Genomic DNA, 18,714 nt, shown 5'->3' with positions numbered 1-18,714 from the left:
CATTTAAGCCTGTCCGACTGTATGTGAGTGGAGAAGCGGGAACTGGAAAAAGTTTTCTGATTAAAGCAATTGCATCTTATCTGCAGAAAAGGACTGAATCACCGCTGTCTTGTGTTGTTACCGCTCCAACTGGGCTGGCAGCACATAATATTAAAGGGATTACTTTACATCGTTTACTGATGCTGCCAGTGGAGCATGATAACAAATTGCAATATCACAAGCTATCTGGAGATGCGTGTTCCGAAGTTTCGAGAGTCCTGAAGAAAATGAAACTTCTTATCATTGATGAAGTAAGCATGGTGTCAAATATAATGCTTGCTTTTGTGCATTTGAGAATGCAAGAAATTCTTAGAACAGACTATGATGTTTTATTTGGAGGAAAACATATTATTGTTTTTGGAGATCTTCTGCAGTTGACTCCAGTGAAAGGACAACCTGTGTTCAAAATGCTCACGCATGAAGATATCAGGAAGTGCCTTGGAAGCATTGGAAACGTTAATATATGGTTAAACTTCAAATATGCAGAACTGCTTCAAAATATGCGGCAGGCAAAGGATGAAGATTATAAAAATATTTTACAAGAAGTAAGAGTCGGAAAAATAAGTCAGCAAGGGAAAGAAGCTTTACATGGATGGTTAATTTCAAATTTGTACCCAAATGAAAACATTCTTCCAGAGAATATTTTTAAGAAAATTAACAAGAAGAAATCTGGCATATGTTTGATGCCAACTCTGAAAGAATGTTCCATGTTCAACAACAAAATGTTAAATTTAGAAAATGAAGAGATAGTGAAACTGGAAGCTACAGATAAAATAGAGCATATGGGAGCAACAATTGTTTTGTCTGAAAATTTGAAATCAAAATTGGATTCATTAGAGAAGACTATATCTAAAACTGCTGGTTTTGAAAAGACTCTGAATGTGTGTTTGAATTGTCGTATCATTTTGAGAAGGAATTTAAATGTTGAAAGAGGTCTGGTAAATGGAGCAATGGGTCATGTTGTTGGTTTTGTGAATTACAAAAATAGAGATGAACTTGAAATTTTAAAAATTTTATTTGATGGCATTGATGAAATAGAACAAATTTGTTGTTGTTCAGCTAGATTTTTGCTCGTGAAAGACTTATATGTTCGCCGAAAACAGTTTCCTATTTGTTTGGCATATGCAGTTACAATTCATAAATCTCAAGGTTTAAGTGTGGATAGTGCTTTGGTAAACATTGGAAGTTCTGTGTTTAAAGAGGGTATGGCATATGTGGCATTATCACGAGTCAGAACTTTATCAGGATTGTACTTGATGTGTGATGAAACAAAGATTTGTGCTGATCTAGATTGTGTTAAAGAATACAATAGGTTAAGAAGAGAGTATGCTCCACATTTGCCTCAATATCCTCTGTTTGAAAAACGTGTGGTAGGCCGAAACAGAAGAAAAGAGATTAATTGCAGTGAGGTATTAGCAAAAAGGCAAAAAGTAGATAAAAGTGTAATTGTAAAGAGAAAGAAAAAGGATTCTGTTGAAGATGTTGTTGGATTTCAGTTTGAAAACAGTTCTGGTGTTAACTGATATGCTAATGTAGTAGTTAATGTTGCTTTTTTTCTTCAAAATTTACAAAAACAGATTGTCGAAAATCGGGAACAAACATTGTGCTGTTTATTGAATTCTGTGTTAGAGAAATGTAGTAGTGATAGAGCAAAAATAGAAAGTGTTTCAGAAATTAGAAATTTTCTAGACATATGTTCAGGTCAAAATCAATTTTCACAGATAATTCAGCAGGATTGTCAGGAATTTTTAATGTATATGTTTGATGTATTGGAAGGTGAAGGAGTAGATATAAAAAATCTTTTTAACCTTTCTTATCAATGGCAACATGACTGTGATAACTGTGCTTCATCAAGTACTACTAGAATAGACTCTGAAAGATTTATATATTTGACTTTACCAGTGAACATTGGAAGTTCTGTGTTTAAAGAGGGTATGGCATATGTGGCATTATCACGAGTCAGAACTTTATCAGGATTGTACTTGATTGAGTGTGATGAAACAAAGATTTGTGCTGATCTAGATTGTGTTAAAGAATACAATAGGTTAAGAAGAGAGTATGCTCCACATTTGCCTCAATATCCTCTGTTTCAAAAACGTGTGGTAGGCCGAAACAGAAGAAATGAGATTAATTGCAGTGAGGTATTAGCAAAAAGGCAAAAAGTAGATAAAAGTGTAATTGTAAAGAGAAAGAAAAAGGATTCTGTTGAAGATTTTGTTGGATTTCAGTTTGAAAACAGTTCTGGTGTCAACTGCTATGCTAATGTAGTAGTTAATGTTGTTTTTTTTTCTTCAAAATTTACAAAAACAGATTGTCGAAAATTGGGAACAAACATTGTGCTGTTTATTGAATTCTGTGTTAGAGAAATGTAGTAGTGATAGAGCAAAAATAGAAAGTGTTTCAGAAATTAGAAATCTTCTAGACATATGTTCAGGTCAAAATCAATTTTCACAGATAATTCAGCAGGATTGTCAGGAATTTTTAATGTATATGTTTGATGTATTGGAAGATGAAGGAGTAGATATAAAAAATCTTTTTAACCTTTCTTATCAATGGCAACATGACTGTGATAACTGTGCTTCATCAAGTACTACTAGAATAGACTCTGAAAGATTTATATATTTGACTTTACCAGTGAACATTGGAAGTTCTGTGCTTAAAGAGGGTATGGCATATGTGTCATTATCACGAGTCAGAACTTTATCAGGATTGTACTTGATTGAGTGTGATGAAACAAAGATTTGTGCTGATCTAGATTGTGTTAAAGAATACAATAGGTTAAGAAGAGAGTATGCTCCACATTTGCCTCAATATCCTCTGTTTGAAAAACGTGTGGTAGGCCGAAACAGAAGAAATTAGATTAATTGCAGTGAGGTATTAGCAAAAAGGCAAAAAGTAGATAAAAGTGTAATTGTAAAGAGAAAGAAAAAGTATTCTGTTGAAGATGTTGTTGGATTTCAGTTTGAAAACAGTTCTGGTGTCAACTGCTATGCTAATGTAGTAGGTAATGTTGTTTTTTTTCTTCAAAATTTACAAAAACAGATTGTCGAAAATCGGGAACAAACATTGTGCTGTTTATTGAATTCTGTGTTAGAGAAATGTAGTAGTGATAGAGCAAAAATAGAAAGTGTTTCAGAAATTAGAAATCTTCTAGACATATGTTCAGGTCAAAATCCATTTTCACAGATAATTCAGCAGGATTGTCAGGAATTTTTAATGTATATGTTTGATGTATTGGAAGATGAAGGAGTAGATATAAAAAATCTTTTTAACCTTTCTTATCAATGGCAACATGACTGTGATAACTGTGCTTCATCAAGTACTACTAGAATAGACTCTGAAAGATTTATATATTTGACTTTACCAGTGAACATTGGAAGTTCTGTGTTTAAAGAGGGTATGGCATATGTGGCATTATCAGGAGTCAGAACTTTATCAGGATTGTACTTGATTGAGTGTGATGAAACAAAGATTTGACTTTACCAGACTGCAAATCAGTGCCTTTTAATAATCTAGTTAAAGCAGCGGATCACAATATGGTGTGTACCCAATGTATAATGCTGTCCACATTATTTCTACAAAGTTATGGCCACTATGTCATTTTATTGTTCCAACGATGTAGACCTGATGGAACTAAATTGACAACTTCTATTTAAAATTTTGTGGCTTCTCAGTTATCGATATCAGGAAGAACCTTTGCAACTGTAGCTATTATTTTTCATGACGGTCCTTCTACAACATCAGGGCATTACACATGCTATTTAAAAACTTCTAAAGGTTGGACCCAATGTAACGACACTCATTTGACTTTCAAACAACGTTTGCCTTTTGGCTTTATAAATTCATACCTAGTGTTTTTACAGCCATAATTTAAGGTAAAAGTGATTGGCCTAGGAAGACGGGAGCAGTTAATAAAGGTTATTTTGCTGTTTAAAAATATATTCTGAGTAAAAGTGATCCAGGCAATATAAAAAATTGACTTGTCATATAGGTACTGTAAGTGGATCTCATAGTAAGTGATATTAGTATTATACAAAATGATGAACATGACTGAGTCAGAGATGGTTTTACAAATACTTAAATATTGTGAAAATGTTGTAGAGCCTTTCTTTCAGAACGTTGGGAAAAAGGTGATTTCAGAGTGCCTTAGAATTAATTTGAAAATATACTCATACATCTGACACTATTTGGCCAAATGGAAAGGTGCAGGAATGAGTAAAGAGTCATGACTGAAAAAAAGGAGTATATGAAAATATTGAAAATATTTCAGATGTTTTTGGAGCTTTTCTTGTAGAAAGTCGATGAAATGGATTTTTAAGTGAACAGCAAAGTACTTTGCAACGAGAAAAGGACCTCCATTATACAGTATTTGGCCTCAAGGAAAAGTAAGTCAATCAAAGATTAGCGTACATTTGTCATTTGTCAGTATCTAAGGTTTTTTTAAAAACACAATCTTTTAGATTGTGTTTTTTTTTCCCCGCTGTCATATGATGAGTAATTTGAACTCACTGTTTTAAGTGAAATTCAATATATTCTGAGAACAGCAAAAATAAACTATGTATGTTTATACTTTGGATTGTGTAAATTAAATTGTATTCCCATTCTCTGACACTCACTTTCCTTTTTCCATCCTCTATCAGCTATTTTTACTCACTTATAATGTCTTTCTCTCATTCTCTGTAACACCCGTTCCTTTACTCCACTTCTTTGACAACCCCTCATTCTCATTTCAACTGTGTGCATCCCCTCTCTCCCTTGCATAACTTTTCAGCTTTCAGTCTCTCTGCTTTACTTCCCTTTTCCGTATTTTCCTCCTTTGCTCTTTTATTAATTCCTGTTTACTTACTCAGCAGTATTATTGCACTCTATCGCTATAAATCACCCACTCTCCCTCGCTTATCTTTGTTTGCTCTTTACTTTTGACCTCTTCTCTCTACTTTTCGTTCACTACTTCTATGTCCTCAGTGCCTCACTCTCCTTGTGTTATGTTCAGTTGTGTTTATCTACCTTCTATCACTTCTTTTACAATAACTTCACTGCTCCTCTCTCATCGTTTTTCATCCCATTTCTTTTACTCTGGTTCCATTACTATCCCTCATTTCCTTTCTTTCAATGTCCTTCTCTTTACTTTCATCACCAAATTATTTTCTTTCAGTACCACTGTTTTAGTCGTCTTCTCCTCTCTTTCCTTTTTTTGCTCTCTTACTCATTTCCGTTTCTCACTCATTGTACTCCACCTCACTCTGTTTTTCTCTAGTGTGTCTGCCTACTAACATCCTCAGTCCATTTCCCTCAATCGTTGTATATTATCCTCTCTCCCTTCATCCTTTCACTCTATGACTGTTCTTCACTTACTCTCAGTTATCTTCTATTCCTCATTCTTCTAAATGCATCCTTAATTAGACTGTTTTCTGTCTCAGTCATTATCTTTTTACTTACTTCTGTTTCCTGATTTAGTTTTGCTAACCCACATTGTTTTAGTATCTTTCTTACCTTCAGTTCATTTCTCTGTTCTTCTCTTCCTCTCTGTCAGTGAATCTATATGCCTTACTTTTAGTAATTTGCTCTCCTTCTATTTCTTTTTCTCTCTTTTTCTCATTCTACCTTACTTTATTTCCCTTTCTATGTCCTTCACTCTTACTTTATTTCTAAATACAATGTTATGATTTTTAACCTCTTCATTTGTATCTTTTAATTTAAAATACATATTTTACTAATTATAACTTATTTTTTCTTCTCTCTTTCACAGATACAAAGTGTAGTAAATAAATGTAATTACAGTTACATTTATTATACGGTAAGTGTGACTAAGAAAATGTAGTTTGTCATCACCCTTTGCTTTAAGCTCACTAATATTTTCTGAACCAACCTCACTCCTGTTTCTTTACTCTCCTTCCCTCACTTATTCATATTCTCCATGTTTACTCCTCTTTCCCTATTTCCCCTCTCATATTCAACTTCTTTCAGTCCCTATTCTTTACTTCACTTACCCTCCGTTTCCTTCCTTTGCTTCTTCACTCATTCTGTTTTTCTTAATTATTTACTTCACTCCTACACACACACCTCATCCCCCTCCCAACACATACACACACCTCTGACATACACCTCACATACACACCCCACACACACCTTATACATACACACACCTCTCAACACACACTACTCTCACACACACACACACCATACACACACATACATCCCACACACATACTCCCCACACCCATACACCCCTCACACATATCTCACACACCCTCACCTCCACCCACACCGAAGTACCCCACACACTCACACCCACAGACACACCTTACACACCCACAGCCCGACCTACACCCATTGACTCTTTATAAGTCACACATACTGCATTACTTACCTTTCTTTGCTGTGTCACTCAGACCTATTCAGGCACTTTTTCCTTTACTGTCTCTGTCCTTTCTCTTTCTCACTCCCCATGTCTTATCCTAATTCAATGTTTCCCCCTCTTTCACCCCTCTTTACTTATACTACCTGGTCTTTTCTCACTTTCCCTCATCGTTCTTCATTTATCCCGGTTCCGCCACTACCCTTCATTCCCCATTTTTTACTGTCCTTTCTTTTCCTTTTAACAGCCAGTCACATTCTCCCACTATCTCTACTTTAGTGTTCTTCCTCTCTCTTCCTTTCTTTTGCTCCTTTAGTCATTTTACTTTTCTCACTTTCATCCAATTACAACTTCTCTATTTTTTACTATGTAATAAACAATCCCTCTGTGTTCATCCTGTAGCTCTTTTTTCTCTCTTAACATAACTCTCTTTGTGTTCTTCTCTAATGCTAACTGTTTCATAAAAATTTTTTTTTTGGGGGGGCGCGCCCCGGTACGCGTACCCTAAGGACAAAAAATTGACTGAGATCCTTTAAAAATATAGGTTTAATTTTATATATGAAAGGTAGTTCTAAAAATAACTGTTTTTTTTCTTCTTTTTGTTGTTTTATATTTTTTTTATTGTTTTTTGAACATTTTGTAAATTTTTTGGCTTTTCAAAACAGTTTTATTTTTTTTTTGTATTTTTTATGGGAAGAAACAAAGAGAAAGGGAATTGAAAATGGCTCAACTGGAGCAAAAAACACAAAACGGAAAAAATAACTTCTTTTTTTGGGGGCAATCGTGATTGTCACCAGCAATGACGATGAGCTTTACACTCTTTTCCCCATAGGCCATAAGCTTGCCACATCCAGTACAAGTGACTTTAAAATCACCAAATTGTTCCTGAATACAAGGCATCACCTCTGATGTTTCTGGTCCCGATTGAGTGGGTTGCTTTCTTTTCGAGCTGGTCCTTGAACACTGGGGGAGGTGACTGGCCAGTTCCCTGATCTCTGCATGAGAATAGTTAGCAGGATGCTTCCGGGTCATATGCCGAATCATGGTATTATTACCAAATGAATATTTTTTATCTGGATTGCCCCTTGAGAGTTCTGTTACACAGATTTGACATGTTACCTTTTTTCTTGCCCTCTGGAAGTGAAAAAAACTCCCATACAATGTGTTCTTTTGGCTTGTATGGGGTATTTTGTTCAGGCAGCCATCTGCTCCCCTCCTCCTCTTTCTCTTCCTCCTCCTCCTCTTCTTCACCACCAATGTATTGTTGTGGAGGTCCTCTTGGTGGTTGTGGTGGTGGTGGTGGTGCAGATGCTCCAGCTGTTGCTGCTACAGTAGCCATTTCAAAGTATAAAAGAATTGTCTCTGTAGATGAAACAGGTCTTCCTCAGTCAAAGGACAAAGTCAGAGTAAGGAAGAAAGGTGGGGGTTTTTATCATTTGGAAAAAAAACTGTGCTGAACCAATCAAAAGTGTTATTTTCAGGTCCCAAGACCAAGGCTTTACTCATTTGGAAACCAAAACTGTTCTGCACCAATAGAAAGTGTTATTTTCAGGTCACAAGACCCAGGCTGGTCACAAGACCCAGGCATTACTCATTTAGAAACCAAAACTGTTCTGCACCAATAGAGAGTGTTATTTTCAAGTCACATGACCCGACGCGCTTACGCTACGCGCCCCGGGGCGCGCCCGTAGTCGCGCTCCGGGGTGCGCCCGCGGGTGCGTAGCGTAAGCGCGTCAGGACGTTTCGCGATCGTATGCGATCGCGTGCTTTCGGTTGCGATTACGCTGTCCGTCATATGAGGCATTACGCGTGTACGCGATACGTCACGATGTTGTTTTCGTTCGCGGCAATAGCGCTCCCGGGACGCTCCCCGGTCTGCGCCCTGGGGCGTGCCGTAATATTGCGCTTACCCGTGCGTTCACCGGTACGCGCCCCCGGGTTAAAAATAAAAAAAACATTTTTTTACATATTTATACAATATAAAATTCGTTTTCAAATTTTTCCCTTTCTATACCTATAAAGATTTGCTATTAAAAAACCATTGAAATTCACTGAAAAAACCATAGGTTTCACACCAGTTATAGTTAGGAATTAGCATTTAAAAAACCTATTAAATTCACTGAAAAAACCATAGGTTTTACACCAGTTATAGTTTGCTGGAAATTTTACTCGCATAAAACCATTGAAATTCCCACGTTATAGTTAGTTGGACTCACTATAACTTGCGCGTGCAATGCACTGCTGATGACGTCACATATTACATCACTCATGACATGGTCAGTGACATCACTCATGAAATCACTGATGACACCATCCTTGTGACAGAGTGACAGACCTCCTTTCACTGTAATGTAACCCTTGAAACAAATATTCAAAAATAGAAACTAACATTTACAAAAAAATGGAGATAGCCATACCACTTACAACAAACAATTAAATAATTCCACCATCTATATACACATGCACTCATTCACCAACAGTTCAATATAGTCACTCATACATATACTGACTCATCATATGTAATGATACACCTATACATCCTGTTACACACCGACAGTCATTCAAAAGTTAATCACACACATACTCACACATGCAAATTAACTATTCAACATCCATTTATTTGCATATACAGCTATACACACACTACCACTTTTCTTCTAAGGAAACTTACACATACTTACTCTCTTAAACAATCACTTATAGAAACACATACTAATTTAAATAGGAACTCTTACAATCTCTTACTCTCAGATATACTCACTTATAAACATAAATATTCACATACACTAGATTAAAACATATGTAGTTACTGATAAAGAAACTAGTGAGACACTCATTCACTCAGTAACACACACATATACACACTCATCCACCCATACAGTCCTGCACATATGCTGTCTTCAAAACACATACAAAGAGAGAGTCAGTCATTCATGCATCTATGTGCTAAGTAATACCTCCACCAAACCATACAAACACTCATAGTGATACTACGAGTGCCGCTCGAGGCGACGTGGAGGGACTTTGTTGCCTGTGAGGAGTTCGATTTTGCTACCCTGAGGAGTTCCACCTTTATCCCTGGGAGCCCAAGTGCGGAGTGTTGACGGCGTGGGGAAAAGAGGGACTGCGAGTCCCAGGACCGCCAGCGGCTCGGCTGGCCGACGCACCTGTGACTCTTCCCCCTTGACCCCGCCTCCACCCGGGGGTATAAACCCACGCCTCGCGGCCCACGCTTCGCGGGAGCCGCTCGAGGCGACATGGAGGGACTTTGTTGCCTGTGAGGAGTTCGATTTTGCTACCCTGAGGAGTTCCACCTTCATCCCTGGGAGCCCAAGTGCGGAGTATTGATGGCGTGGGGAAAAGAGGGACTGCGAGTCCCAGGACCGCCAGCGGCTCAGCTGGCCGACGCACCTGTGACTCTTCCCCCTTGACCCCGCCTCCACTCAGGGGTATAAACCCACGCCTCGTGGCCCCCGCTTCGCGGGCGCCGCTCGAGGCGATGTGGAGGGACTTTGTTGCCTGTGAGGAGTTCGATTTTGCTACCCTGAGGAGTTCCACCTTCTTCCCTGGGAGCCCAAGTGCGGAGTGTTGACGGCGTGGGGAAAAGAGGGACTGCGAGTCCCAGGACCACCAGCGGCTCGGCTGCCCGACGCACCTGTGACTCTTCCCCCTTGACCCCGCCTCCACCCGGGGGTATAAACCCACGCCTCACGGCCCCCGCATCGCGGGTGCCGCTCGAGGCGACGTGGAGGGACTTTGTTGCCTGTGAGGAGTTCGATTTTGCTACCCTGAGGAGTTCCACCTTCATCCCTGGGAGCCCAAGTGCATAGTGTTGACGGCGTGGGGAAAAGAGGAACTGCGAGTCCCAGGACCGCCAGCGGCTCGGCTGGCCGACGCACCTGTGACTCTTCCCCTTGACCCCGTCTCCACCCGGGGGTATAAACCCACGCCTCACGGCCCCCGCATCGCGGGTGCCGCTCGAGGCGACGTGGAGGGACTTTGTTGCCTGTGAGGAGTTCGATTTTGCTACCCTGAGGAGTTCCACCTTCATCCCTGGGAGCCCAAGTACGGAGTGTTGACGGCGTGGGGAAAAGAGGGACTGCGAGTCCCAGGACCGCCAGCGGCTCGGCTGGGCGACGCACCTGTAACTCTTCCTCCTTGACCCCGCCTCCACCCGGGGGTATAAACCCACGCCTCGCGGCCCCCGCTTCGCGGGAGCCGCTCGAGGCGACCTGGAGGGACTTTATTGCCTGTGAGGAGTTCGATTTTGCTACCCTGAGGAGTTCCACCTTCATACCTGGGAGCCCAAGTGCGGAGTGTTGACGGCGTGGGGAAAAGAGGGACTGCGAGTCCCAGGACCACCAGCGGCTTGGCTGGCCGACGCACCTGTGACTCTTCCCCCTTGACCCCGCCTCCTCAGCCCAGGCTAATCCAAGTCTCACTGGCTATAAGAGCACTGAGGGCTACGCGCCACGCGGGACGCGCGCGGGCTAAGCCCGGGCAAAGGGCGGGCCGTTTTAGGCCGTTAGAGGCCGGAAGAGACCGGACCGGGCTACCCCCCTAAGAACGGTTCTCCGGGAGCCTATCGTTGACCTGCTGATTGCCCCTTGCTTTAACAGCTGCAAGGTATACTATGGCCAGTAGGGAAACGAGAAGTAAATCCGCGAACGCGGCCTCAGGTACTATGGACAAATTCCTTTTTAAAATTAATACCACTGCAAGTAATGGCCCCTTGTCACCTGTAACATCAATTGAGGAGGGGGTAGAAAGTAATGGTTTGTGTTCCTTGTCTAGTTTAACCGCTAATACTAGTACTCCAATAATGCTTGATGCCACCCACATGTCTCTGCTGGACAGTATTGACCAAACTATGGAGTCTGTACTGCAACAGATCAGGACACCATCTTCCACGCAGAGGGATAGGGATACACCATGGGTTTTTAACGACGTGGAGCTCTCACCTGAGATGGAGTCAGCACAGTCCGGGGCTCAGGGTGGGGATTCCAACTCAATAGAGCAGGCGGGGTGTAGATTGGATCCGGTACCGAAACTAAAAAGGAAAAGAACAAGAAAACCTAAAATTGCTAAGAGGGCCAAAATCGACCGCACTTTGCATGTGAGGGAAGACAGCTTAAGTACTTCTGTGCTTCCAACTTCTGGTATTGTTGACCTGGAGGGGCTGATAACTCCACCCATTCCCCCTGTACCTGTGGCCCCGGAGCCATTTGTTTTCGGGGGGGGGGGGGTCTCTAATAATAACATGGCACTTCTAATTACCACGCTTACTGATATCCTCAACAGTTTTTTAAAACCCCTAGCACTCAAATTAGACTCAATAGAATCGAGACTAATAGCCCTGGAAAAATCAAGTGGGGGTACTGAGGTCCATGTGGGGCTGGGAGAAAGTACACGGGGAACTCAGGGGCATATAGCCGGAGCTTCTTCTTTGTCCACGTCTACTCCGGCTGTGGTTGTAACAACCTTGACATTCCCACCAGGGGAATTTACCAATAACTGCGCTATACCGGAGCGTCAATTCGCTCCTGTACCACCTCCTAGGTTAGTTCCACCGCATCCTGCTTCCAAGGCAGTGCCACCGCTACCAGCTCCCAGGAGATCAAAGCAATTAGCTTCAACCATTCTACCCACACAGGAGAGACCCTCAAATGGGATGGAAAACGGTTTGATAAGGCAGGTTGGCCCCAAATCTGGCCACAAGGCAGTACACCTACCTCCTGAGGCGATGGGTTACACTGTAAGATTGATGGGTGCACCCGAGCTTGCAAGTGGCGTAATGGAATCATATGAATCCTTGCATAACAAGGTAATTAGCTGGCTAAACATTAATAGACCCCTACCACCGCACTTAAAGGGTGACGTTCTTATGGTCAGAAGGGTCCCATAGGTTGGGTACACTACTAAAAAAAGAGCGGGGGATTGCATTATTGTCAGTTTTAGGAACCCTCATGTAGTCACATATATCACTAATTGGCTTGGCAATGCGGGCAACACTACTATCGAGTTGGTTCCCCTCTCATACTTTTATCCCAATGTTCCCACACACACGGGGAGGAAGGATGAAGGGTGGACACGGGTGGGCTTTGCTGTAGATGGGACCGGATATAGGCCTAGGCAGAATTTTTTTCCGGCCCGAGTCAATTACGCACACCCCAACAGATACACCTGCCTCGACGAAGTGGATTGACTCTGTAGGGGTGACCCCTTGAATTCTCATAGAACCATTGAGAGTGGATCCCTGAGACAGGGGGAGGTAACTGTTGTGTTGGAGACTCCTAATAATAGGGACCGGGAGCTATTCCAAGGGTGTATATCGAAGCCCCCCGATAGGGTAATAGGTATTTCATTACAAAACGATTCCGACTGCACTCCAATACTGCCGTATGCCTTTAAGACCACCTCCACCCTGCAGCCCATTTCGGAATTTCCAGTATGTCGCCATACACTTTGATCAGCGGGCGATGTATCGGAGGCTCCATCAGGATTATCTGAAGGTCAGGCACCAAAAACCTCTATTGAGGTTTTGAAGTTCCTGTCCTGGAATGTGGCGGACATTGTAAATAAAATCTATACAGAGGACTGGAACCTCTTGGTGGAAGGGAGTGATATTTGTCTCTTTCAGGAGACTTGGGCAAGGGATCTCCTGAGTAGAACGGGCTATGCAGTTTTTGAAATCCCGGCTAGTTGGAATGGCAGGGGGAGGCCCTCGGGGGGCTTGGCGGTTTGGGTGGCTTCTCACGTTGGGTGTTCCGTTGAGAACTTTCCCACGTTCTCCCGATATATCCAGTGTGTGCTCCTCAGATGGCCAAACGCTGTAAATCTAGCTATTGTTAATGTATACTCCCGCCCTGTTAGTGTGACTTCGGAATCACCTACCCTAGAGGAACTTTCCTCCTTTCTGGGCCAACTTCCTAGTGACTGTAAAATAGTGATGGGTGGTGATTTCAATTGTCACTTTGAACCTTTGAAAGGTCTAAAGGAGGGTGCTATCACCCCTGAAGATGACTATTGGGGTGTTCCACCTTGTCAATCCCCTCACCCAAAAACCTGGTCCCCTCTGGCAGTTCAAATCATGTCCCTTACCTTAAACTACGCGCTGAGGGCTTGTAACGGACGGACTCCGTCCGACAGCCCCTCTGTGTGCACCTTCAATAGAAGGGATCATGAATCGAGATTGGACTATATTTTCGTTGATATTTCTCTATGGTCCAAGGTCCAGGATTTCAGGATATTGCCTAGAACAGATAGCGATCACAACGCACTGTTACTAGAAATGAAACACCCCGCTCCTGTTGGTAAGCTGCTACTTTCCAGCCCTGGGACTTTGGTTCTTACTTCCAATAGACGCAGGGTCAAATGGGGGAAAATAATCAGTGCAGAAGATGATATAAGGAGGATTTATGAAGTAGCACCCCTAAATTTGAAGATTTGGAGGATCTAGTAAATCTCCCATGGCAACCTGATTTTAATGAGCAGCTAGGACACATTCATGAAAACCTGGTGGGTGCTCTAGATGAGGTTTTTTACACTGTGGTACCCCCACGGCGTAAAAAGACCAGAACCTCATCCTGGTACAATTCCTCTTGCAAAAAGGCAAAAATAGAACTCATTGTCGCAATCAAAGAAGGTAAAGATAGGGGTAGGGTTGTTGAATTGAGGAGGGAGTATAAGGCGGCCCTGGTACTGGCAAAGTCCGAGTGGGACTGGAACCATTGGCAGGAGCTTTCCCTAGCACTGGAATCCAGGTATCTTAAGAAATTTTGGTCCCTGGTAAATTTTGGCACAGGTGAACCCAAAGCTGCAGTAGAGCCAAACATTGCATCTTCTGCGTGGGAAGAGCATTTTGGTAAACTATATCAAGAGATCGAACAACTGACAGATGTGGATATCGCCTTCGGTGATTTACCCACCACTGCAGTCGGTATGGAATTTACCCTTGAGGAGGTAGTAGGTGCGATGGAGAAGTTATCAAGGGGGAAGGCCCAGGGACTGGATAGACTGCCCGGTGATCTTTTCAGACACCATCCGGAGATCTGGGGCCCATATTTTCTAATTCTCTTCAATGCCATCTTGGGAGGCATGGGGGTCCCTAGTACTTGGCTGGGGGCGGAGATAGTGCCCATTTTCAAAAAGGGCTCTCCTCTGCTCCCAGCTAACTACAGGCCGATCAGCCTCATAGATGTCCCCCAAAAACTCTTTTCCCGCCTTATCCTGGACCATCTTATAGACTGGATGGAGGCCAATGAAATCTTGAGCCCTCTTCAAGCTGGCTTCAGGAAAAACACGTCCACCATGGATCTGATCTTCCGCCTCGTCCTCCTGTATTGGAAAACGGTGAGGATAGAGGGGGGGAGACTGTACATGGTGTTCGTGGACCTGAGGTCAGCCTTCGACATGGTCCCACATAAGAGGCTCTGGGAGGTTCTAAAAAAGCTAGGTGTTCCCACACAAATATTGCATGCCATAATCAGGCTCCACGACAACAACTACGCACAGGTTAGGTGTGGGAGGGATGGTGCGTTGTCGTCAAGGTTTCCTGTTCGCAGAGCGGTGAGGCAGGGTTGTGTCTTGGCGCCAACCCTGTTTTGCCTCTTTGTCAACAATGTTATATCTCACCTGGACAACGTTGACCACAACGACGCCCCCCTCTTGGCAGGCAGGAGGGTGCCAGCTATTATGTTTGCTGACGACACCCTCCTGCTATCCAAATCCCCGATGGGGATACAAAGGATCCTAGATGGATTTGGTCTCTTCTGTTCACAGCATGGTCTTGAGATCAATACTGAAAAGACCAAATTCATGATCTTTAACCAATCCACAAACACAAGACCAAACCCCATCCTGGGCGAAGCTAGTCTGGAAAGGGTCACAACTTTTCAATACCTGGGGGTAACATTGCATGAGAATCTTTCCTGGGAACCCCAAATAACAAAATCCGGTTGAAGTTGTGTCAACTCTCAGGTGCAATTCTTAAGGCCTTTAACACTTCCACCTTTAAACCTATAAGCCCGGCGGCTTTAGAGCTTTATAAAACTCAAGCCAAGGCAGCTGCATCTTATGGCAGCGAGCTTTGGGGGTATAGAGCGGGGCGTGAATTGGCTAATGTGGAAATTAATTTTCTAAGACGCCTTTTGGTACTCCCTCGCAGTACACCTCTGTTCCCTCTAAGATTAGATGTGGGATTACCTTCCATTGCCATAGAATTGGAGTCTAAGCCATTAAGATTCTGGCACAGGCTATGGACCACCAGCGAACTCGCTCATTACAGGCATGATCTCACCCATGTGATGAGTCTGAATAAACGCGATAGAATCCCATGGTTGGCCTTTGTCAAAAAGGAACTGTATAGGTTGAAACTGCAGGAGATATGGGAGGACTCGGAGCATGGATGCCGAACCATTTCTCGTAAAAATCTGGTGCAAATCCACAAGGAATCTAGTTTAGCTCTTCTCACGTCTGCCACCACCATTGGCACCCTGACTGATCGTTTTTTGGAATTTAAGAATTCCTATGAATTTGAAGATTTTATGGACATTATATTCCCCATCCTAGCGAGGAAACTGTTCATACAGTGGAGGTTAGGCACTCTGCCTCTAAAAACCTTCACCTGTAAATGTCTTAAGGGGGGGATAGAGTTTGTCCTGGATGTAACATGCATGATGAGGAGGAAATTCATATTTTTTTCTTCTGCCCAACCTACATTAAACCCAGGAAATACTGGCTGGTGCCTATATGTAGGAACCTGGGATCCAGGTCCTATTTGCGTGTGTATAGAATTTTAAAAACAAGCACCTTGCCCCATATTGTATTTGCAGTGGCCAAATTTATTATGGCTGCGTGGCAGTTAAGGAAAAAACTATCTTCCGCCCAATTGATGAATTTGTGAATGTTTTTCTCCCCACCAGAAACATCCCTTTTTTATCCCTATAATCTTTCTTTTAGGGCATTTAACCGAATTTCCAATCCATTTTTATTCCTGGTACATAACTGTAGTCCACTATCACTGTATTTTAAAAAAATGTAATGCACCTTTTAAATGGTGTTGCTAAAATGCACTTATTATCACTGTATTTTAAAAATGTAATGCAATTCGAAATGGTGTTGTTATTTGTAATTTTTGTAATTGTTTGTATGAATCTTTTATGGTCTAAACGACCGAAATAAAGAAATTTTGGAATTGGAATTGGATACTACGAAAAACATCTAATAACCTATACACATACACATGTACCTACTCACCAACCCATGCAGCCACTTATGCACAAAGTGAAACACTAATACATATATTTAAATATTTAAACATTACTCTCTAATATATGTATTCACTAAGATACACTTAATAAACCAGTTAACCAATCAATTAAAAAAAAAACCATCCATATAAACACTTATTTAAACATTTATTCTTCCATCAACTTTTACATATACATATATAACACATATTTATTTTTCAGAAAGACACACATTCACTGGATGGTGTCATCAGTGATGTCATGAGTGATGTCACTGACCATGTCATGAGTGATGTAATATGTGACGTCATCAGCAGTGCATTGCACGCGCAAGTTATAGTGAGTCCAACTAACTATAACGTGGGAATTTCAATGGTTTTATGCGAGTAAAATTTCCAGCTAACTATAACTGGTGTAAAACCTATGGTTTTTTCAGTGAATTTAATAGGTTTTTTAAATGCTAATTCCTAACTCTAACTGGTGTGAAACCTATGGTTTTTTCAGTGAATATATATATATATATATATATATATATATATATATATATATATATATATATATTCACTGAAAAAACCATAGGTTATAGACCATATATAGTTAGGAATTAGCATTTACAAAACCTTATTTTACTCACACAAAACCATTGAAATTCGCATATATAGTTAGTTGCACTAACTATATATCGCGCACCCGCAATCCACTGCTGATCATGTCACATATTACATCATTCATGACATGGTCAGTGACATCACTGATGACATCACTGATGACATCTCAAATGACATCACTGATGACATCACTGACGTTGGCGTCCTGGAATGTCGAGTCCCGCAAGGGTCCGGACTCTCGCCACTCCTATTCAACTTATACCTGCAGCCACTGATAGACTCTCTGGCAAACATGGGCTGTAAAGTCTTCAACTACGCCGACGATACCCAGCTGCTGCTGAGTATCGAAAATACAACATCGGCTCAGTCCATGGCCCAAAAGACATTGCGGTTTATAGTAAACTGGATGACATCCAATCTATTAAAAATCAACCCGGATAAAACAGAGGTCCTAGTAGTCTCAACCTCTGCCTCTCCCTGGAATGATCTGTTTTGGCCCCAAGAACTTGGACCCACTCCAAAGCCATGCCCCAGTGTAAAGAGCCTCGGTGTTAAAATCGACCAGGAGCTTTCGATGACCAACCAAGTATCCGCTGTGGTCGGATCATGCACCAACCTGATTAGACAGCTGCGAAAGCTAGTCCCCCTGCTTTCCACGAACATGCTTCGAACCATTGTTTCAGCTACAATAGTCTCCAGAATCGACTACGGGAATGCATTATACCTAGGTCTTCCAAAAAACCTAATCAATCGTCTACAAGTCATCCTGAACGACGCAGCACGGCTAATCTTTGGATCACCTAGACGGACCCATGCTTCCCCTCTACTTTATAGGCTACACTGGCTCCCTATAAAGCAACGGGTTGAATTTAAGAGCCTGTGCATTGCCCATAAAGCAATTTATGGGCAAGCGCCGGCCTATATAAAAGAGAGGCTCGAAGTGTATAAACCCAAGCGAGCTCTACGATCCTCCAACTCCCTTCTGCTATCATGTCCACGCTTTAAAATGGCGACTAAAGGGGGCAGATCCTTTTCAGTCCAAGCCCCCACCATTTGGAATAAGCTACCGGAGGTGCTTCGCAGAGAATCTAATCTTCTCCGCTTTAGGAAATCCCTGAAGACATTGCTTTTCAGGGACGCATTTACATCCCTGTAAGATAGGCCGGCAATCTGCATCTCATTCACCCTTTCCTTGTTGCTGTACTTGGTCAGAAGCGCCTTGAGACCTGTCGGTGATTTGGCGCGATATAAAACCCAGATACAAATACAAATACAAATACAAATGACATCACTGATGACATCACTGATGACATCTCAAATGACATCAATGATGACATCACTGATGACATCTCAAATGACATCACTGATGACATCACTGATGACATCTCATTTGACATTACTGATCACATCACTGATGGCATCATTCATGTGATAATACGATGAACCTCTTCAGACTCTA

Source organism: Lissotriton helveticus (genome assembly GCF_964261635.1).
Source record: "Lissotriton helveticus chromosome 1_1 unlocalized genomic scaffold, aLisHel1.1 SUPER_1_unloc_2, whole genome shotgun sequence".
NCBI lineage: Eukaryota > Metazoa > Chordata > Amphibia > Caudata > Salamandridae > Lissotriton > Lissotriton helveticus.
The sequence above is the reverse complement of the archived record's forward strand: the minus strand, read 5'-3'. Positions refer to the sequence as shown.